This window comes from Ambystoma mexicanum, chromosome 8 (assembly GCF_040938575.1).
Source record: "Ambystoma mexicanum isolate Mex_15411 chromosome 8, UKY_AmexF1_1, whole genome shotgun sequence".
Classification (NCBI taxonomy): domain Eukaryota; kingdom Metazoa; phylum Chordata; class Amphibia; order Caudata; family Ambystomatidae; genus Ambystoma; species Ambystoma mexicanum.
The window spans coordinates 294,060,953-294,083,721 of NC_090929.1; the positions used below are offsets into that span (position 1 = coordinate 294,060,953).

The following is a 22,769-nucleotide window of genomic DNA, read 5'->3' on the forward strand; positions in this document are numbered from 1 at the left end:
GTGATAATTTATTCTCCCACATATTTTAGGATGTGATATGAACCCTGACGGCATAGTCTGACTTGTGGGCTCTGGGGGAGGTGAATAGAGGTCACAGGTCTGCTGCTTCTCCTTTTCCATGGATGTTTAATGATAATGTGCTCTGCAGATGTTTCATTGTATTTCTCAATTTTATCCAAGTGTAAGAGCTGTTTGGGTTGTAGAGATTTTTGCAAGGGCTTCTCAATGCCAGGGCTATAAAAGAGTTGGTCCATTGGTTGAGGGACTGCAAGGGTAGCATTCCATTGCTGGAGTTCTTTTGCCTGACTTAGGGAATCCCCTCTTTTTGCTTTATTCCTTTGTTTTTTACTCCCTTTTTCCTCTCAACCAGGCTTAATCCAAAGCTTGACTTAGCATCATTCTGTATTTTTGTGCTCTGCCTTAAGAGTCCAAATGACTTCTAAGGCAGGGGAATCCAAAAGGTAACTCATAAGCTCCCAGAGAGAGTACTGCTCTTAGTCATGAGGCTGGAGGTGACCTTTTTGCCTGGTTTAAATGGTTCCGATGGCGGACTCCATTTGACCTGTCTCTGTCCTTTTTTGACATTCATCAAAATGGAGGTTGTTGTTGCCTGGATTACCTCAGTGGTCACAGGACCATCCTTTGTCTCCCCTTTTGTGTGTGAGAGAAGGTAGCCACTGTTTGCCATTGAATGCCGGTCTCCCTGGACTGGGGGTTACAGTCCGCTTGAAACCAGTTCTCACTAGCATATGTTGACACCGGCGTAGGACATTTATTAATTCTGGGTATATTTATGTATTTATTGTTCGCTTGTTGGGCGCTTATACAGCAAGTCAATTCTGTTTTAAAGCGCCAACAGGGAGAGGGACATGGGAATGAGACACTTTAATAAACATAAAGATATTCAATACAGTGGAGGGGAAAAATAAATTATGAACCTATTGTGCCTTGTGAGTATTCAGAGCAAGTACAAAAGGGAAGGGGCAGTGGGAGTAGGTGCTGTGATGCCTGCGCTGGCGGGTGAGCAACAGATTAAGAGCATGGTAAGATAAGTGCGAGTCTCCAGGACGGATGGTGTGCCGAGGCAAGTGCTGAGGATAGGCAGAAGCTGGGGGTGATTGAGTGTGGGAGGTCAGGGACCCAAAGGATGCATAAGGGCCCTGGTACCCAATCAAAGCAACTGTGAGATTAGCAGAGGCGAGAATGTGGGAAGGAGGAGGTGAAGAGGAAAGTCCTGCTCAAGAGGGGAGGGGGAGGCTGTTCCATAGAAGGGAGCCAGCTGAGGAAAGCGATCTCCTGCTCTCTGTTTAGCTGAACGCTTTACACGCAAAGAGTTGGTGCCAGAGGAGCGCAGCAGTCTATAAGGGGAATATTTAGTAAGAGAGAGTTGCAGATAGAGTGGTCCCAATCCCCAGGAAGCCTTGTGTATGATACAGAGGGATTTGAATTTAATCTGTGAAGCAACCAGGAGCCAGTGAAGACTTTTATGGGTAGGAGAGGTGCAGTCCCTGGGTTTAAGGCCAAGGATAAGTCTTGCTGCCCTATTCTGGATTAGCTGTAGGGGACGCAGAGTTGAAGAAGGTAGATTCAGCAGGAGGCTATTGCAATAGTCAAGCCTGGAGAGAACCCGGGCTCGGGTAACATTGAGTTTTTGGGGGAAAGTGAGATTATTATTATTATTAAAAGGTAGAGTTCCTTTGAGAAGGAAGAGCTGAAAGTGGGACTTCTTGGAACTGTCCCGGGTATGAGGGAGGGAGGAAGGAGAGAGAGGAGTTGAAAATTACTCCAAGGTTTCTGGCTTCAGAAGGAGGAGCAGGGGCGAGAGCCCATGGAGGAAGGCCAGAGTGAAGGGAAGAAGGTGGGAGCAGGGGTCCCAATGGGAAGGATCTCAGTTTTGCTGGCATTGAGGCAGAGATCATTGGAAGTGCACCAGGGCAGATAGGCAGTCAGGGATGATGGAAGGTGCAAGAGGGTCAGCAGGAAGTTTGAAAAAGAGTTGTATCATCTGCGTAACAGTGGACTTTGGGGGAGAATGAGGAAACGAGGAGTTCCAGCTGTGTGAGGTAGATGTTAAAGAGCCAAGGGAAGAGGAGAGAGGAGAGGAGAGGAGAGGATAGGAGAGGATAGGAGAGGAGAGGAGAGGAGAAGAGAGGAGAGGAGAGGAGAGGAGAGGAGAAGGTGCCCAAGATGACTTGGAAAAAGTGGTTACATAGGAAAGAGGTCACCCAGTCCAGTGCCCGTTCTGAGATACCAAGGGTATCGTGGAGCCTTTGTATGAGGATGTAGTGGTTGACTGTGTCAAAGGCAGAGGAGAGATCAAGTAGGATGAGGACAGCTGGGGAGTTGGAATCCAGCGATGCAAGCAGTTCTTCACAGGTGTTCAGAAGAGCAGTTTCCATGCCTCTGGATGCTCAGAATTCAGATGGATGGTCGTGGAGACCCTCAACAAGTTCAGTTTGAGAGTTGAGCTGGGGCAAGGCCAACTTCTCCAGAAGTTTCCCCAGGAGGGGGGTGATGGAAATAGGGTGGTAGTTGGCTGGGCAGGTAGGCTCTGCTAATGGTTTCTTAAGGAGAGGGTGGTTGAGGGAGGAGGGGAAATATCCTGTGGCAAAAGAGTGGTTGCAGAGATTAGCGATTGCAGGGGCAAGAGAGACAATGTTGTCCTTGATGGTTCTGGTTGAGAAAGGGGAAACCTGTTTGGAAGCGACCTTCATGGAGCGGACAACTCTGGTGACTTCTTCAGGTGTGACAAGAGCGAAGGAAGAGAAATGGGAAGAAGGCGGATGAGGAGCCAAGGGAGGCATTAGGGTGTGGGATTGGTTGGGAGGGTGAGTAACAAGGCGAGTTCAGGATGTCCTGAGTTTTGATGGTGAAGGGAGTGGCCAGTGTGTTGCAGAGGCCCTGGGAAGGTAGAGGGGGGACTGCGGAAGGGTTGGCTAGTTCCTGGCAGATTTTGGAAAGTTGAGCCGTGTTGTTGTATGCACCAGATACCTGTGCCTGAATGTGGATCCCTTTCTTGGCATGGATGGGAGAGTCTGTATTGCCTTTGGAGCAAGTGGCAGGCCAGTCTGTCAGAGGGTGAGCTTGAAGTTTGCAATTTCCATTCTGCCACACTGCACTTTCGTTTCAGGGCAGCAGGTTGGTAGTCCTACCAGGTGTTGCACCTAGAGGTGGGCTTCAGGCAGACCCTCATGACTGGGGCAAGAATGTCAAGAGTGTTGGTGATGGCCAAGTAGAAGTTGCTGAGAGCCGTGTTGCCGGTAGAGTCTGAGTTAGGGGGCCCAGAGGGGGGAGGGGAGATAAAGTTGGAAGTGAAGGCAGCAGCTGCCACTTGTTTCATCCGGTGGATGTTCATGAATGAGATTGGCAGGGCTTTTGGAGCTGCGGTCAGAGGAACAAAGGGACCCGGTGGGAGGAGAGAAGAGTGGTCTGAGCAAGAGAGAGGGGTGACCAGAGGAGATGAGAGATGGAGGTCAGAGTGGATGAGGGGGTCCAAAGTGTGCCGGTCCAGCAGGGAGAATGGGGAGGGATAGAGAGGTGCAGAGGTCAATGAAAACAGCGGATGCTGTGCCAGGCGAGTCTAATTGGATGTTGAAGTCACCCAAGATGAGCAGAGTGGAGGAGGTAGAAAGTAAGGAGGAACAGAAATCAGCCCATTCAGAGAGGAACAGGGAGGTAGCACCTGGTGGTCGGTAAATGGTAGCAATGGTCAGGGTGGAGGAGGGAGAGATGACCAACTTGCATACCAGGCTCTCAAAGGAAGAGTAGAGCTGGGTGGGTAAAATGGAGGAAGAAACCCACTCAGGTCAGATTAAGGCAACCCCACTGCCAGGTCGAGGCTTGGAAATGATCTTGAAGCCGTTGTGTAGGAAGGAGTCAAAAGCAGTGACTGAGCTGGCATTCAATCATGTCTCGGTAAGAGCGAGAATGTCAAGGTCAGTGACTTCAAGGAGATGTCAGCAGAGTCTTTGTTGGCTGAGTGGATGTTAAAAGTTACCAGGTGGAGGCGGTCTCTGCCTTTGAAGGATTTCTGAGGTGGAGTAGAGGAGCGTGGTACTCCAGTCAGAGAGGATGTGGGGGGGCAGGGAGAGTGGTAGGGGGAGAGGCAGGAGAAGGAAGAAAGTTGAGGAGGAACGGCAGGATCTGGTTAAAGAGAAGGTTGGCTTGAGGACCCTGAACCAGAATAGTGCCAGTGTGGTAGATATTAATGATGCAGCGGGATGAGAAGAAGCCCGCCAAGAGGACTTCCCACTTGCCACCATTAATGAGAGAGGATTTGAAAGGAGAAAGAGTAGAGGTGAGATGAGTATCCCATAGCTCTGGAGAGGGGACAGAGAAAAGGATTTCAGTGAAGATCTCTCTGGAGGATGCGCTAACATTGGTGTCTGCGATGGGAAGGCCAGGATTTGCACCCAGAATGTGTTTTTTGTGCTTTTTACATCCAGACTTCGTGGAGAGAGGGAGGATAGATGGTAGTGGAGCAGTTTGAGAAAAAGAAAGGAGAGATGGTGAGTGCCATCTCAGTGGTAGAGAATAGATGAGAGAAAGAAAGAAGGGGTGGTGGTCTGCACTGCACAGTCCTGGGCCTTACTCCAGAGGCGGCCTAGTAGTTATGAGGGCACAGATACAATTCAGATAAATATAGGTGGGGTGCAGGGTTCATTGGCTGACCAACCCTCTGTTTGAATTATGCACAGTGTGTGTTTGGGTGCGGTATTAACTCACTTGTTCCCCAGAGTATAAACCAGACCCCCTTGCCCACTCACCTAGTCTACAGCTGGATTTCTGAGTCTACACTCTGCAGGGGCTGCTGCTGCCGGAATGACCAAATCCATTGGTGATTTTCTGCCTCTCTAAAGACCAGAAGAAACCCACTGTGGGGTTCCTTTCCCCTCACCCAGCGGGGACGACTGGACCACAGCTCCTGCTTCAAGGCCTCATCTCCCTGATGCTCATGACCATGCTTGCATTGCAGTATCCAGAGGTGGGCGCCTCTTTGCTGCCAGCCCCCTGAAGACTCTGACGAACCGACCAGAGAATCTTCACCTAATGCAAGCGCTCTGGTTCAGTCTCCTCTCACCTGGGAAGCTCGAGAGGCCATGCTGCCTCAAATCCTGCAACTGCACTGCCGAACTCCCTTTGCCGGTTCATCTTCCGAGGCTTGCTCCTTTCTGGTGTATTTCCATCAACTTTTTTCTTCAATATCCTCTCTTCGTTGGGGTCTCGCCAAGCCGATTATGTAAGGGAGTTTTACTAAAGTCTGCCTATGGTAGGAGACACTTCTTTTAGTGTACAGGGCTCCATCTCTTAGTATTGGCCTGAATTACCCAAAAGGTTTGGTAGCAATGGCTGAGCAGCCAGGTTTAGTCTAGGAGGGGAAGGACTGTAGTAGATCACAAAGACCTTTGAGCACACAAGCAACCAAGAAGACACTTACACACTTGCAGTCAATGGGCCTCATTACGACCCAGGCGGTAAGGGGTTTACGGCAGCGTAAACAGCGCCGACCCTTACCGCCTGATTCCGAGGTCCCTTAGCGCCATGGAGGATTTAACACCTGCTTTTAGCAGGTGTTAAAATCCATGGCGCTAAGGGACCTTGTTGTTAATTACGCCACCGTAATTTACGGTGGCGTAATTAACGCCTTCCCCACTCCCATTATGCCCTAAGGGGCAAAAATGGGAATGGGGAAGGGTAAATGGGGATTGGGGACTTACCGCCCCGCCAACCTCGGAATGGGGCGGTAAGTCCGCCAACCACCATGGCGTAAACATAGTTTACGCCATGGTGGTAAAGGTACGACCCAGGCGGTAACTTACCGCCTGGGTCGTAATGAGGCTGAATATTAAGTTTACTTTACAGTTCAGGTAAGTAAGATAAACATTATACATATGTACAGTAAGACATTTGCAGTTATAACTCACTTCAGTGGTAACCTTAAAATGGAACTCTGGTAAGAGAAAGAGTTTCTTCGGGTTAGCGAAAGCATTTATCAACCAATCATTACAGTATGGTAATACTAGTATGTAAAATAACTTAACACACACTTTCAGAATAGTTGGAAGCAATTTAAGGTAAGTAAAATCACTTTGACATTTCTGTTTCAGGAAATAATGAAATAGAACACTACCAAAACAGAGCAGGTAATACTTGCATTACATTTACACAGGCCTTAGGCTTTAAAAGGCCATTCCTATCTAGATATGAATGTTTCAAAGTCAGATTGGGGGGTAGAACTAGCAAAGAACAGTGTGTAGAATGTCAAGGGTTCCAGAAGAAGACTTGTAGCATGTAAGTACACTTCTTTGTTGGGTAAAGGGTTTAGGGTCTTAAGAGAAGACTCCCTGTAGGCTCACATGTGTTGGGCCTGGGCGAACGTGTATGGGCCAACTCCCAAACACCTGAATCAGCCCTCTAGACAACACAGGAACAGAAGAACAACTCTAGGTAAGTTTTACCAATAGTCCCACAGTACCTTAAATGTGAAGAAGAGGATGCAACACGATGGCCCCACGATGCAGCAGCAGCAGACCCAGTCACCGGATTCTTGGTCAGGCATACTGAAGAAGGGACACTGGAATGGATCTCGCAGCAGCAGTTGAGTGGAGAGGCCTTCAGCAAAAGATTCTTCTCAGTTCTGTGGTTATGGCGCCCTTTTCAAAGCACCAGTGAATAACTGTTATTGCCTGGTCGATTCAGCTTGTTCTCTCGGTCCAGCACTTTGAAGAGGGGACTTTAGTGAGCGGAATCATGTCTCTGGCGGTCCAGAAGGAGTCCACCAAAGTTTCAGGAGGTTTGGGTCTTCAGAAGGTGATGCACTGCACGATGGCCAAAGGTCCCAGGGTATTGTCGAATTGCAGCCAGATAACGGTCACAGCACGTCGAGGGACAGCCCAAAATGCAGGTTGTCTTCAGACTGGTTGGTCCCACCACTCTAAGGGAGGAAGCCATCCAGTTTGGCGCTTCCTTGTCAGTTGAAAAGGGGCACTGGAGCAGCAGCATTACTCAAATTGCTCTGGCGGTCCTTGAAGATTGCTACAGACATCCTCATTCTCCTCCTCTTTGGAATGGATCTTCCGGTTGTCGACTCTGGCTTCAGCATCAATAGCCTCCCCTTTTATGCAGAAACCCAGCCATTCAACATGCATACTTCCATTCATATTTGGGTTGGGGCTGTCCCAAAGAACAGCCAGAAACCCAGTTTGAAATGTATCCAGGCAGGCTCACTGGAGGACAAAGACCTGAGGCATATCATGACCTCTCATTTTCCTGTCCTCCCAGACACAGTGGTGCCTTCACATGGGCTTCACAAAGGGACCCCGGCAAAGACAAACCGGGGCCTCCCCCACCGAGCACGGCAAAATAAGGATCAAGAAAGAACAAGCCATCCTGAGTTGGCAAATACAAATGACCGGACCATTTTGGATCAATGGTTTTCTATGTGTCACTTACTGCTGCTGTGAATGCCCTCGGAAATATAAGTTTCACAAAAATGGTAGAAAATCGTCCACTGCCATCAGCCACTCCGATGAATGTGTTACTGTAACTAGAACATTACAGGAGACGGGAAAAAACGGTTATAAAGTTATCCCCTCAGCACTCCACATAAGGTGGGGTGAGCTGTTCTCACAAAGAAAAAGAGTTGGTAGGATAAAATGTATCCCCCTATCCTTGGGAACAGTCATTATCACATGTAAAACTAATTAAACCAAAAAGGGGAGCTCGGGGAGCTTCCAGCAGCATACATTGGGGTGCTGCAGTAGGAAATTACAGATGCCATAGAAAAAGATGTGGTTAAGTAGACTCCATCAAAATAAACCAAAAAAGGGGTGCCCAGAGTAAAAAACAAGAATGGATAAGTGGGGAAAAAGGTTCCCGCTTACTCACGAGAGTCAGAGAAAACCCAATAGTCCAGCACAAAAATGCTGGGGTACTCACCAGGAGAGGAGCCCATCACACAAGATGGACATTCTACCTAACGGATTCCTTTCCTCAGAGGCTAGATCCTGTGTCCGAGAAGAACATCACCGGCAACCACTGACTCGTGTTCTGCTGTTTTGGCTTTTACACTGGACCTGGAGAATCTCAAAATTGAGAATAGCCCTTCTCCAGCAATGGATCTTTTATAGATTCACATGCTTTGAATATTCCCTGTTGTCGGGCTGGGAATCCTTGGATACCTTTTTCCTACCTCATAATAAGGAATGTGATAAATCTTATAATGTCCTCACTCCTTTCCTCATGTGGTCAGGGGATGGCAGCCGCTACCTGATTCTGACCTTGGGCGTGGCTATCCGAGAGAGCACCACATGGGGGGAGGTGACCCTCAAGAGTGGGGATGGAGGGGGTGAGACATTGTCAGATGAGACATGGTATCCCCCTTTCCCTTTTAGGGATGTCCCCTCCCTTCCTCATTCATTTGACATATGTGGAAAAGGAAAAAAGCAAACATGACTGGCTCTTCTCTACGTGTACATAACCCAATCTACACTACCAAGATGAAGAAGAGGGACGGGGAAATAAAGATCTGCAAAGCCCAAAAACCAACATGCTCTAGTTGTTGGAAGGAGTGGCGCCGTGGCGGGATCTTTAAATCCCTGACAGCTGACTGGCAAGAAGGGTCACTGATCCCATTTGAATATTGAATGCATGGAAGAGGCTGAGGCATATGAAACTGAAAATATGGCTGAGAAACCTGTAAGAAGTCCTGGCAGGAGAGTAACCAGGTGAGGAGCAGATCTGGGATCCGCACCCGTAAAGGGTTGTGCTGTACAAAAGTCCTGGTAGGAGAGTATACCAGGCATTTGCGAGTCTGGAACCCACACCTAAGTTGTGGGACTTTGAAAAGAGAATCCAAAAGAAGATTCATGCCTTTAGGATTTTGAGTTGTGTGTTACATCTTGAAAAGAGAATCCCAAAGGAACCTTCATGCTCTTAGGATTTTGAAATGCATTGCACGTAGAAAGGACTTGGGGGATATGATATGATATAGCATTTATAACGCACCTATACACAAGTGTTTCAACGCGCGACGAGACAAGGGATTGCGCAAGTGCAGGGTAGGGGAAAAGTGCAAGGGGGAAGGTGGAAGAGGGAGGGGAAGTCAGTATATAGGATAACAGTAAATAAATAAAATAATAAATAAGAATAATAAGTGCAGCCAGCTGGAGGCGGGTGCCGGTAAGTGCAAACATCAGGTGTCGAGTGCTGGTAGGGGGCAGTAGGGATACAGAAACAGCCCCAGAGTGCAACGGTTGCAAGGGGGCAGTGTAGGGGGGCCAACTGGCTGGCAGGCAGGTGACCTGGTCCCAAGAACAGAGGGTAGCCAGGTGGCCAGTGCAGTATCAGTTTCAGCCAGGAATTCAGCAGGGCTGAGGAGGAGAGAAAGAAGCAAAGAGGAAGGTCTTGAGGTGCTTCCGGAACTGGAGATAGTTCTCCTCAATTTTCAGAGAGGCAGGGAGGCTGTTCCAGAGGGAGGCCCCAGCTGAAGAAAGCGATGTACCACCAACTCGTTGCTTGGAGGAGCGACTGACCCTGAGGGAGTTGGAGGCAGATGAGCGAAGAGCTTGAGAAGGAAGATATTTAGGTAGAGCGAGTTGAAGGTATTGGGGCCCCAGAAGGCCTTGTGGACAATGCACAGTGTTTTGAACTTAATCCTCACAGCCAATAGTTTGGCAAAGGGAGTCTGTTTCATGACAAGTACAAAAAACAGGGAGTTCAATGAACATGCAGAATAGCCAGCCAGGTTCATGGAGTTAGTCTGCACTCCAACTTCCCTCCAATTATGTTACAATCATTCATCACCTCAGTGGTCATGTGTCAATTATTTCTTTGTAGTTTGGCCTCGAGTCTGGTCTTAGTCTGAGAAAATTAAGAAGTATGGGTATGGCAGGAGTCCATGTGTAGGTGTGAAAGTGTCATCCCTTCCTGCCTGCCTTGTCACGTGATTCAGACACTGTGAAATCGGCCTCTTCTTCATGCACTTTCGTGTATTTGATTTAATTCTGCCAGTCTTCTACCATCTGTGGCTTATCTTGACCTTTCTGAACAGGATACTGTGTTCTTTTTATTTTCTTTAATTGTATCCACTGTCGGCCTATTCCATCCCGATACGACCTTGGCTTCTTGGCATGGTTACCTTCAGCTGGGGTTCTCTCCGTCTTAATTCTCGATTTGTTTGCTGCAGCACTCTTCTCTTGAGACCTTTAGTAACCTTTGTTTAATTGTGTTTCTGCATCTTGACATCAATTTCTTCACCTTATGCTCAGGATGTCACTTTTTCATGGTATCTTACTGTCCAGGTTTTCTTAGGTGTCGGTACTTCAATAGGTGCTGTTATTCTGATAGGCACTGGGTAGAGCCCAACTTCGGCTCTCTGCTGATTTATCTGTTCTCCATACATCACATATTTTGGCATGAACGTACCTGGCACTTCAAAGCGGGTGTCTGGAGTGTGAATGATACTTGGCACTTCCTATTCACTCCCCCCTATGGGCGATTCATCAACCACTCTCACTTCTTTCCTTGCACTCACTTTCCTGTCATCCTCTGGATCTATACATCTAGGTCTGCAGAAATGTTCGTTTGGGGTCCATATCTTTATCACTCCCTTCAAACATCCTGCTGTTCTTACATGCTCGTCTTTGTTCCATGTCATTACTGACATTTTGCACTTGAATTATAATAGATCCATTTTCCCACATATTTTCTATGTTTCTTTGGATACCGAAACCTTGTTGCTTCTGGTGCATAAATGCTGGCCTTCATAAAGTCTCAAAGTCTCTTATTTCTTCATCAGTCAGGTCTTTGGGCTTCCATCCTGACTCGACATCAATCATGATTTTCATCCCTATGGCTTTTTTTGCAGTTTTCTGGCACTGAGAGATTATTATCTTGATAACACAGAATCCAAGCAATATCATCACCAACAGGGCTCCTAGGAACTTGAACGCGTCTGCCATCCATTGTGGAACCCATGAAAACAGCGATCCAAACCAACTGTCATCATGAACATCATCAACTTCATCAATCATCTGGTTCTGTGGTTTTGTCACCATACCTATGGCTTCTGTTAAGGTTCCATTTTCGTCATTGTGTGACGGTATAAATGTGCAACATGATTCTTTATAGCTGTGATCATGTCTGGGACATATCTGTTCTGGAGAGTCATTAGTCGAATCGCTCTGAACTCTTCCTTGATTGCATTGAATCCCTTTATGGTTGTGTTGATGGTCTGCAGTAACTCCCATCCGGTTATCTGCAACCATTTACTATTTGCTCCAACATGAACTCTTGGCATCAAGATCAAGGTAAATACTGAAGAAGTCTGACTGAATAGTCTATGCTCATATGGGATAGCATCAAAGGCTTCTATTGATTTGGCAGAGAAGTAATTTTCTCTTTTCATCCTGGTTGTCAGTTCCACAGATCTCTTCTTCGTCAGGTGAGCATCTGCTTTTGGGAAACTGTCAATATTCAGATCACTTTTTGGAATCACCAACGCTGGAACATGAACATTCACCAATGTGCATATACCTCCCCAATTCTTCGGCAATCTGATATTTGCTTTGGATCCACATGCCCAATAATGATCCATGATCACTGCAGTACCATGCAATACCATGACTATGCATCCACTAACATTGATGGCACCATGATACCTGTACTGAAGCAAGTAAAAACCTTAGGAGTTTACCTAGATGCAAATCTCTCGATGACCAAACACATCAGCAGCCTTTCATTATCCACCTCATATACTGCCAAACTAAATACCCTTAGCCGACTATTCCTCTCCCCCACCAACTGCATTACCCTGGCCAGAGCCCTGATTCTCTCAAGACTCGACTATTGCAACGTATTGCTACTAGGAACGTCCATCACCAATCTAAAAAAAACTCCAATTGATACAAAATAAAGCCCTACGGGCCGCACTAGCAATGAGAAAGTCTGACCATATCTCCAAAACCAGAAGAGGTCATCACTGGCTGCCTATCGCAGCCAGAGTTATATTCAAAACCCTATGTAACACCTTTAAATGTCACCAGGAAAAAGCACCCGCCTACCTAAATAAGGCACTAGCAAAAAAAGAATCTACCAGATCTCTAAGATCCATCAACCTCCTACTTCTTACCACGCCTCGGTACAAAAACTCCAGAGCGGGGGGCAGCAGCTTCCAATACCTAGCACCCAAACATTGGAATTCCCTCCCACTCAGCATTAAAAAAGAGGAATCCTTTATGGGCTTAAAAAGGGCACTCAAAACGTGGTTATTTAACCAATACGAATAATGCCTTCCACCATTGTAATTGTATATATGCTGCACCGTTTATTTCTTTACTCGTCTTATGTATATATTGTTATGATTGTTGACTGTAACTTCGCTACAATTTTTCACTGAATATAATTTAACAAGCTGTCTGTAACCTCGCGGTCATACCCAAGGGTTTGGGCGTGTAATAAATAAACACATAAAAATAAATAAAATGTACCATTCCTGTGGCATCGAAGATGCGTCCACAGTTCTGATTTTCTCCCATTTTTTTCGTGCCATTATTCCTGAAGCACAGTTTGGAATTCTCCAATGGCACTATTTGTAGGGATCCTCCTCTATCTTTGTCCCATGTTAGCAGTCTTGCAAGTCTTGGCCATAATGGTTTGCATATCATCTGTGTATTTTCAATCATTTCTTTACAGTATCCAATGATCATCCATGCTCTGCAGATCACTTCTCCTTTCTCCCATCCTTCTGGAGAAAGCACTGTTCCCCAGATTTGCATTTGACCTCTGTTCTTCCAACTTCAAGCTTCTTCTGGAATTTTACCTTTAACGTTCAGCTTTTTGTTTGTTTCTCTTCTGATCTCCACTCCTTTTACTCCAGTTTTCTCATATCGGATCACAGTGTTCTTTGTTTTGCCATTGTTTCTCGTCTTTATGTCTTGGACATAATCATCTTCATCTGGATCAGTTGCATCAGTTGCCCATTTGAGTGAAGCATCACTCCCCATGAACTGGCCTCTGGTCGTGTGCTGTCTGCACATCTATTTCAACAGCTACAAAGATTTTTGACTTCCCCATGCTGTACAGTAGGGTGTACACACAAAGCATTCTTCCTCTGAAGTTCATCTTCCAACTTCCTTCATATGTTGATACCATATGTTGTTTCCCAAGTGTGCTGTGCTGTCCAGGTAATCGTTCAGTTCGTTATTGTGTGCTCCTTCGAATTCTTAAGAGCTTCCTGTAGTTTGCTATGACCACATCCTTAAACACATCCGTATAGCTTCTTCTTGCTGGAGGATTCTCAGGTATCTCCATCAATGATCCAGGCATGTGCTTATGTTGGCTTATTTTTGTAGACGTTTGCGCAATTTGCTTCATCCTTTCAAGATACCAACCAGGCAAGAAAAGGTCTCTTATGATTTCTGCTCTTGTCTTCTCTCCAGGCACTGCCCTGATCTCATGTCTTGCATGATCAGGTGTGTTTGCAGATGTTGTCTCCGTTTGCTTATTCTCTAAAGCCTTTTGTCTCTTTAAAAGTTGAGCTTTCTCCATTTGTCTCTCAACTTCTCTTAGTGTGGAACTTCGAGGGGATTGGGTCCTCCGACGTATTCCATATCTATGACAGGTAATGGAAAATCTTAGGAAAATCTTTGGCGTCGATGCGCCGTCCCCGAGGACCTCCTCCGACGGCCGACGTCACCCAATGTGATAAGTAGGACGCACGACGCCCATAGTCTCAGTTCTGTTTTTTTTTCCGCGAACGTGTTCGCTTCATGAATCTCGGTACGCCTCGACTCGTTGGTGTTTGCTGTTTTCTATTCTCGGTTCGTTGAACCTGTTCAGTTTTGTTGTGAAGACCTGTTCGTGGCGATGTCTTTCTCGTCTTCAACCCCGCGTCCGGGCTTCAAGAACTGCGGGGACTGTGGGGCCAAGATGTCGGCCACAGACTCGCACGACGCCTGCCTCTGGTGCCTCGGGGAGGCCCACGATACGGACGACTATGTCGACTGCCAGTCGCTCACTTCAAAGGCCTTGCGGGAACCCAAGAAGAAGCTGTCGGTAGGCCGGGTGTCTAAGCCCCGGAAGTCAAGGTCTGCGGGGCTTTCGACGGATGACTCGAGGGGCGACTCTCCGTGTCATTGTTGGAAGTCCGGTGGGTCTCCTTCCAGGAGTCGGTCTCACCACTACTCTGCCTCTTCGAGGCATACCAGGAAGCGCCGGCATAGGTCGCCTTCCCCGTCCTCTTCCGAGGATTCCGCCCGTCGGCGGGTTGCTTATCCCTCCATGCAAGCGACACCGGAGGAATGGGCTTCCTTCGGGAAGCAGATGCTAGCGATTCTTGAATCGCAGGGCACCGGTCCGTCCGCGCCTCCGAGTGGGGCAGGTCGGCACCAGTCGAGAGACACCGCTCGTACGCCTTCGGGCTCGGGTGGTCGCACGGCTCGCGGGAGAGGTCCCGCTCGGACAAGGGTAGCCGTTCTCGCCATGCTCGTGCCAGGTCCCGGTCCTCGACACGCTCAAGACCGTGTGATCCTGTGCCGTCTTCGAAGTGTGGCGCTGAGGTCGTCAACGATTTCTCTCGAGGCTCCTCCTCCAAGGGGGTCATCGACGCCGTCCGCGCCTAGGTTGTCGAGAGACACGCTCGGAGCTCGGGCTTCTGCAGCTGACGTCGACGCCGATTCGCTCGACGTCAACGCCTTTTCTGTCGACACCGGCGCCGACTCGTTCGACGCCCTCGGCGCCTTTTCTGTCGACGCCGGCGCCCTAGACGCCTTTCGAGGCGGTGGTGTCGGAGGGGCCCCGTGACACAGGGTTGCCCCTAGAAAGGCTGTGGCTAAGGTCCGGCACTGCTTTGGGGCCTGGTTCCGGTTACGGTTCCAGATGACCTTATCTCGGGCCATAGCCAGTTTGTTGACCTGAGGCAGTCACTGCATGATGCCAGTGGACTGGACACCTCTCCGGAGGTGGAGTTTTGTCGGCCGGAGCCTGGCACTCATGCCGATTCTTCATATCGGCGCCTTATGTCTCGGGTTACCGAGTACTTGGGTTGGTCAGCTCCCCCAGGGAAGTTCGTTCAGGATGATCTCACGGACATCCTTGATCTCGGTCCACCCACTGACCCGGTTTTGCCTTTTCATATGGCTCTGCAGAGAAGGGTGGCAGCGGTTTGGACTGCTCCGGAGAGTCTCCCAGCAGTGGGCAAGTCTTTGTCGCGAAAATACCATCCAGCCAGTAGCGACCCCTGCTACTTGTCTAGGCACCCCACCCCGGAGAGTTTGGTGGTGCAGGCGGCTACGGCCCCGGCAAAGCAGGCGTCGTATCCTACCATCCCTCCGGATAGGTACGACAGGGCGAAGAAAGTGTTTTCTTCGGGGGGGTATGGCGCTTCAGGCGGCCCTCTCCATATGTGCCTTGTCTCGTTTCACACACACTCTGTGGAACTGTGTTGCATTAGCGGCTGATCATATTCCCGAAGGGGGGACAAACGGGATGGTTTCCTTGCTATGGTTCAGGATGGCAAGCATGCTATGTGTGAGGCCTTTCAGTCGGGTTTGGACTTGGCGGATTGTGTCAGCTGGTCCATGGCAGCGAGCACCGTAATGCGCAGGTTTGCGTGGTTGCGGAAGTCTGGGTTCGCTCCTGATTTGCAGTCCCGGCTCCTCAACATGCCTTTTGACGGTGAACACCTTTTTGGCAGCAAGTCTGACGAGAGCCTTGAGAGGTTGCAGACCTCCAAAGCTGCAGCGAAGTCGTTGGGCGCTGCAGTTCGCCAACCTCCGCCTTTTCGTCCTAGGGGACAGCAATGGAGGGGAGGTTCCTTTCGCTATTACTCGTCCTTCAGTAAAGCGAGGGGAGCGAGCAGTCAAAGAGGCCATCGTAAGAGTGCCAGAGGTGGAAACAAAGGTACTCGAGGTGCCAAGGCCGCTCGGGCAGTTGCCTCTTTGCCCTCAGGCAACGCCGCAGCCGCTACCACTCAGTCATGAGGCCAGGTCCCATGGTTCGCCGGTTGGGGGAAGGCTGGCGCAGCATCTTGTAGAGTGGCAAGCCATTACTTCGGATGTGTGGGTTCTGGAGATCATAACCCACGGCTACTGTCTTCCTTTTCGGCAGAGGTCTCACGACAATCCACCAGGGAACCTCTCTTTGAAGTGTCCGGATCCGCTCCTTGCGCAGGAAATTCAAGCCCTGCTGGAGAAAGGCGCCATAGAACTGATGCCTGTAGCGGAGAGGAACAAGGGATGGTATTCCCCTTATTTTTTTATTTCGAAGAAAGACGGGGGATTGAGACCCATCATGGACTTGCTTGGTTTGAACAAACTCCTCAGGAAGGACAAGTTCAAGATGGTGACTCTTTCTCAAGTCCTCCAGACCCTTCAACTTCAGGACTGGTTGGTGTCTCTCGACCTCAAGGATGCTTACTTCCATGTGCCGATCCATCCAAGCACAAGAGGTACCTGAGGTACGCGGTTGGCGACTCGCACTTTCAGTTTCGGGTCCTGCCGTTCGGATTGACCTCCGCCCCGACGGTTTTCACCAAGCTCATGGTGGTGGTGGCAGCGTATCTCAGGAAAGGGGGGATTCACGTCTACCCCTACCTGGACGATTGGTTGATCAGGGGGAGCTCTCCCGAGCAAGTCCTGGATCATCTGTCCGTCACCTGCCACTCCCTTCACAGGCTGGGCTTCTCCCTCAATTTAAAGAAGTCCCATTTGACACCAACTCAGAGGCTCGAGTACATCGGAGCAGTGCTCGACACGTCCCTGGGGCAGTGTTTTCCTCCTCAGGTGAGGGCTCTTCACATTCAGCAGATGGTGCACAAGTTTCAGCTTGCACAAAATCTCCCAGCGTCCGAATTCTTGAGACTGCTCGGCCTCATGGCATCCTGCTTCTCCAGCATGGGGTCTGGCATAGATTCACATGCTCATGAATATTCCCCGTCGTCAGGCTGGGAATCCTCGGTAAAGAAAAAATCAGTATCAGTTTTGTTTCTGATCTGTCTTTCGTAGTAGTAACCAATCACTGATCTCTGCGTCATACTGACCACAGCCAATGACTGCCCTCTACCTAAGCCCCGCCTCTGGCAGCCATCGTCAGATTTTTACCGCACATTCAAGTGTTGGGATCCTCGTGCTATTGCTCTCGCGCGTTAGTGCTATTTTTCACGTTTTTTCTCAGAAAAATTTCTCTTTTTTTCGGTCAAAAGAGCCTCAATCTCCACCGTTTCTTCATCCGATCAACGGGGACCGGTGTCGGATTCGTCTACGCCCCTTAAGGGTGAAGATTTCGTCGAGCCACGCATTTGGAGGACTCCAGAAGTTTCTCAGGCCCATCTCGAACATGGCCCAGGAGAAGGGAAGCTCGACTCCCGGAAAGCTGTTGAGGGTCTACCCTGGATGCCAGCTTCAGAATATATTTAAGGAGGACGAACACTCCCTTTGCCTTTACTGCCTACATGAGGACAAGACCCACGTGGAGAAGGACTGTGCGTTTTGCGGCAATATGTCAGAGCGGACCATGAAGGACCGCCATCAACGACTCGCCAACTGGCTGGAAGGAAAGAACCTGTCAGGCGAGAAGAAGAAGTCCGAGCGGTCTTCTAAAACCTTTGAGGGCGCCCCGGCGACGGGGGTCCAACAGAAGGCCAAGCACCGCGAGTCCGCTGGCACCGGGAGCGCCGAACGGTCGGGCTATACGGGCGCCAGGCAGGGCGCATCCTCCCCGGCGCCATCAACCACGAGCCAACGCTCTGGCTCTGGTAAGAGTAAGGCCAAGCACCCGGCGAAACTCCTGGAGAGACCCCTGTCGTGCCCTAAGGCCCCATCGGAGGGGGAGCGAGGTGGTGACCCTCCCCCCAAGGCGGTGAGCGCACCTAAGGTGGTGAAAGCCTTGATCCATCCGGCCAAGGCCTCTATCGAGACAGTCGCGGCGGCCCTGGCTCAGCCTGTGGAGGCTACACCAGTGGTGGCGACCCCGGGGCCCAGAATCTCCCTGCCACCGCGGAGGGAGTCCTCTTTTGTGCCCATCGACAGGACCCCGTGAAACCTCCGACGGAGAAGAAAAAGGGGGGGCAGGAGGTCGTCGTGGACTCGGCCTCAGCCTCTGAGGAGGAGCTGATCGAAGTCTTAGGCCACGGCTCTGGCGTGGAAGAAGGCCATCCTGTCGGGAGGGACCCCGACGTGTAAGACGACGAGGGCGTCGAGGATGCCGACGGGGCTCCTGATCGCCCGTCGGATCTCCCTCAACCAGTGCCGCAAGACAACTCGGCGGCCATTTTGTTGGCTATACAGTCCTTATGCTCGGAGATAAGGACGAGACTGCCGTTACCACCAACGGAGGAACCGCTCCCGACGGGGGACCCGGAGCCAGGCCCTTCTGGGAGCCCTCCCCCTAAGAGAAGAAGGATTCTCCAGCATGGGGTCTGGCATGGATTCACATGCTCATGAATATTCCCCGTCGTCAGGCTGGGAATCCTCGGTAAAGAAAAAACCAGTATCAGTTTCGTTTCTGATCTGTCTTTCGTAGTAATAACCAATCACTGGTCTCTGCGTCATACTGACCACAGCCAATGACTGCCCTCTACCTAAGCACCGCCTCTGGCAGCCATCTTCAGATTTTTACTGCACGTTCATGTGTTGGGATCCTCGTGCTATTGCTCTCGAGCGTTAGTGCTATTTTTCGCGCTTTTTACAAAAAACTTCGATTCTTTCGGTCAAAAGAGCCTCAAGCTCCACCGATCCTACATCCGATCAACGGGGACCCGTGTCGGATTCATCTGTGCCCCTCAAGGGTGAAGATTTCGTCGAGCTACACTTCGGAGGACTCCAGAAGCTTCTCAGGCCCTGTCTCGGAGATGGCCCAGGAGAAGGGAAGCTCAACGCCCGGAAAGCTGTTCAGGGTCTGCCCTGGATGCCAGCTGCAGAACGTCTTCAAGGAGGACGAACACTCTTTCTGCCTTTACTGCCTTCATGAGGACAAGACGCACGTGGAGAAGGACTGTGCGTTTTGCGGCAACATGTCGGAACGGACCATGAAGGACCGCCATCAACGTCTCGCCAACTGGCTGGAGGGTAAGAGCCCGTCTGGCGAGAAGAAGAAGAAATCCGAGCGGTCTTCTAAGACCTTTGAGGGCGCCCCGGCGACGGGGGCCCAACATAAGGCCAAGCACCGCGAGTCCGCTGGCACCGGGAGCGCCGAACGGTCGGGCTCTACGGGCGCCAGGCAGGGCGCACCCTCCCCGGCACCATCAACCACGAGCCAACGCTCTGGGTCGGGTAAGAGGAAGGCCGAGCACCCGGCGAAGCTCCTGGAGAGGCCCCGGTCGAGCTCTAAGGCAGAGGAGGAGCGTGGCAGTGCCCCCTCCCTCAAGGATAAGGCGGTGAGCGCACCTAAGGTGGTGAAGGCCTTGATCCATCCGACCAAGCCCTCTATCGAAACGGTCGCGGCGGCCCTGGCTCAGCCTGTGGTGGCTGCACCAGTGGTGGCGACCTCAGGGCCCAGAATCTCCCTGCCTCCTCGGAGGGAGTCTTCCTTTGTGCCCATCGATAGGACCCCCGTGAAACCCTCCGTGGGGAAGAAGAAGGGGGGGCAGGGCGTCGTCGTAGAGTCGGCCTCAACCTCAGAAGAGGAGCTGATCGAGGTCTTAAGCCACGGCCTAGGCGTGGAAGAAGGCCAGCCCGTCGGAATGGACCCCGACGCAGGTGACGACGACGACATCGTCGAGGATACCGACGGGGCCCCTGCTCGCCCGTCGGATTCCCCTCTGCCAGCGCCGCAAGACAACTCGGCGGCCATTTTGTTGGCCATACAGTCCTTATGTTCCGAGATAAGGACGAGGCTACCGTTACCGACGGAGGAACCTCTCCCGTCGGGGGATCCAGAACCGGGACCTTCTGGTGTTCCCCCTACCAAGAAAAGAAGGATCCATCCACCACCTCCTTTTCAACCGTCGCGCCCCTTCCAGCCCTCCTCCCCGTCCACCCGAGGGGATGATACGGGGACTGACACGGCAGCGACGGGTACGGACGACGAGGCATACGACGAGGATTTTCCGTCGTCGCCTCCCACCAGGGCCTCTCCGCCCGACGAGATCGGATCTTTCCACTCCATGATCTCCAGGGCTTCCGAGCTTTTCCAACTCTGCCCTGAGGAGAAGAAAAAGGAAGGCTTCCTTTATCAGCGGCGCGAGGCCAAGAGGAAGACGGTCCTCGCAGTGCCTCTGTTGGACGACATTTGGGATGAGGGCCTTTCCCTCCTCAAGAACCCTTCCACGACGCCAGCTAGAAGAGACCGGTACGAGAAAAAGTACCGGGTCCCGGACACGGCCCCCCTATGCCTCCGGGCGCAGCCTACCCCGGACTCCGTCGTCTCCGCGGCAGCCAGGAAGAAAGCGGGGGGGGGGTGCGGCCTCCACATCGACTTCCCCGCCGGACGGCGAGGGAAAGAAATTGGATACTATGGGGCGTAGAGTCATCTCGTCGGCAGCGACGACGATTAAAGCGGCCAACGCCTTGGCTATCGTGGCCCGCTACGACAGGGAGCTCTGGTACAAGATAGCTCCCCTGCTGGATTTTCTGCCGGACGACAAGAGGGCGGAGGCCCTTGAGATCCTGCAGGAAGGTGAGGTGGCCTCGGACCACGCCATCACCGTGGCGACGGACATCGCCGACACTGGGTTCCGCCAGCTGGGCAACGGTGTTTGCCTTCGACGTCGTGGATGGCTCAAAGCTACGGACTTCCGGCAGGACGTCCAGACCAGAGTCCTGGACATGCCCTTCGACGGGAACAACCTGTTTGGGAAGACAGTGGACGATTCCCTTCAGGCCATCAAGGCGGATACTGAGACGGCCCGGGCCCTTGGAGTCCTGCAACGACGGACGCCCTTTCGGAGCGGCGGAGGCAAGGGCGCCTCCAAAGGTTCCGGCGGCGGTTTCGCTTCCTACCGTCAAGCGGCCCGCTCGTCGTCGCAAGAGGCCTACAGAGGACGAGGCAAGTCTAGCGGACCCCGCCGTCGTCGCCAAGGAGGTCAAGGCGGCAAGGCCGCGTCCAAGCAGGATTGAACCGGCCGTGGGGTCGGGCCCCCACCGAAGCACCCCGGTGGGAGGCCGGCTGGCGGGCTTCGTCAGCGTGTGGGAGTCCATCTCCACCGACCGTTGGGTGCTGGACGCCCTGGCCCGGGGCCACGCGCTCGAGTTTCAAAGAAGGTGCCCGCGCGTCCCCCCCGTGGCCAGGAAAGAACTTCACGTCCCTCAACTTCTCCTGGAGGTAAAGGCGATGCTCAGAAAGGGCGCCATCGAACTCGCCCCAAAGAGGCTTCGGGGCTCCGGAGTCTACTCGAGATACTTCCTCGTGAAGAAGAAGACGGGAGGATGGCGCCCCATCCTAGACCTGCGACGTCTGAACAAGTTCATCAAGGCGCAGAAGTTCCGGATGGTCACCCTCCAGCACGTCCTGGGTCAGCTGGAGGAAGGAGACTTCCTATCGTCGTTGGATTTGGAGGATGCCTACTTCCACATTCCCATCCTAAAGGGGCACTGCAAATTCCTCAGATTCGTGGTCCAAGGGCGTCATTACCAGTTCAAAGCCCTTCCCTTCGGACTACGGTCGGCACCCAGGGTATTCACCAAGTGCCTTGCACCGGTGGCGGCGCAGCTGCGCCGCAAAGGGATCCACGTCTACCCCTACCTGGATGACTGGCTCATCCGCGCCAAGACGAGGGAGCTCGCCGTGGTCCACACGGCAAGGACCGTCCAACTCCTCACGGACCTGGGATTCTCCGTGAACTACGCCAAATCCCACCTGGTGCCCGCGCAAGTCGCACTGTTTCTGGGAGCGAGGCTCGACACAGTGTCCCTTCTGGCCTCCCCGTCGGAGGAGAGGACCAGGACCATCTTGGGCAAGGTGCAACGGATGTTGGTGGCCGACGCGGCCAAAGTGAGGTCCATCAAGTCCCTCCTCGGGATGATGTCTTCCTGCATCTACCTCATTCCCATGTGCAGGCTCCGGATGCGCCCGTTGCAAGAATTCCTGGATGCGCGCTGGATCCAGACGACGGGCAGCTTCGAGGAAAGGATCAAGCTCGACGAGAGTTTCCGACGAGCGATACGGTGGTGGGGCACCCGCGCGCATCTGACGGCGGGCATGGACTTCCAGACCCCAGCCCACCAGGAGACTGTGACCACGGATGCCTCCCTGGAAGGGTGGGGAGCGCACACCGAAAATCTGCACGCAAGGGGACTCTGGCTCCCGACGGAGAAGTCCCTACATATCAACGTCCTGGAGCTCCGTGCAGTGTTTTGGGCCCTCAGGTCCTTCCTTCCGTCCCTCAAGGGCAAGGTGGTGAGGATCTTCACCGACAACACCACCACCATGTTTTACATCAGGAAACAGGGCGGAACCAGGTCCCCAGCGCTGTCCAAGGAGGCGCAGGACCTGTGGCATTGGGCCGTCGCCCAAGGGATTTTTCTGGTGCCGTTTCATCTGGCAGGGATAAAAAACACCATCGCTGACTCACTCAGCAGGGAGCTGCGCTCGTGCCACGAGTGGGAACTACGGCAGGATCTGGTGGATCGCCTCTTCCGACGGTGGGGCACACCCCAGATCGACCTGTTCGCGACGGCGACGAACACCAAGTGCCGGAGGTTCGCCAGCAGGTTTCCCCAGACGAGGAGCATGGGCGATGCTTTCTCGTTCCCCTGGGAGGGCCTGTTCCTCTACGCGTTCCCTCCCTTGCCTCTGCTAATCCGGCTCGTCAACCAGCTCAAGAGGTCACGGTG

The 22,769-nt window shown here is 51.8% G+C and overlaps 1 protein-coding gene across 1 annotated transcript in view; it reads left to right on the top strand.

Annotated features, from left to right (window-relative positions):
* LOC138471850 (ER degradation-enhancing alpha-mannosidase-like protein 3) overlaps positions 1-22,769 on the top strand; it is a 996,165-nt gene that overhangs the window by 843,093 nt on the left and 130,303 nt on the right. The window lies entirely within an intron of this gene.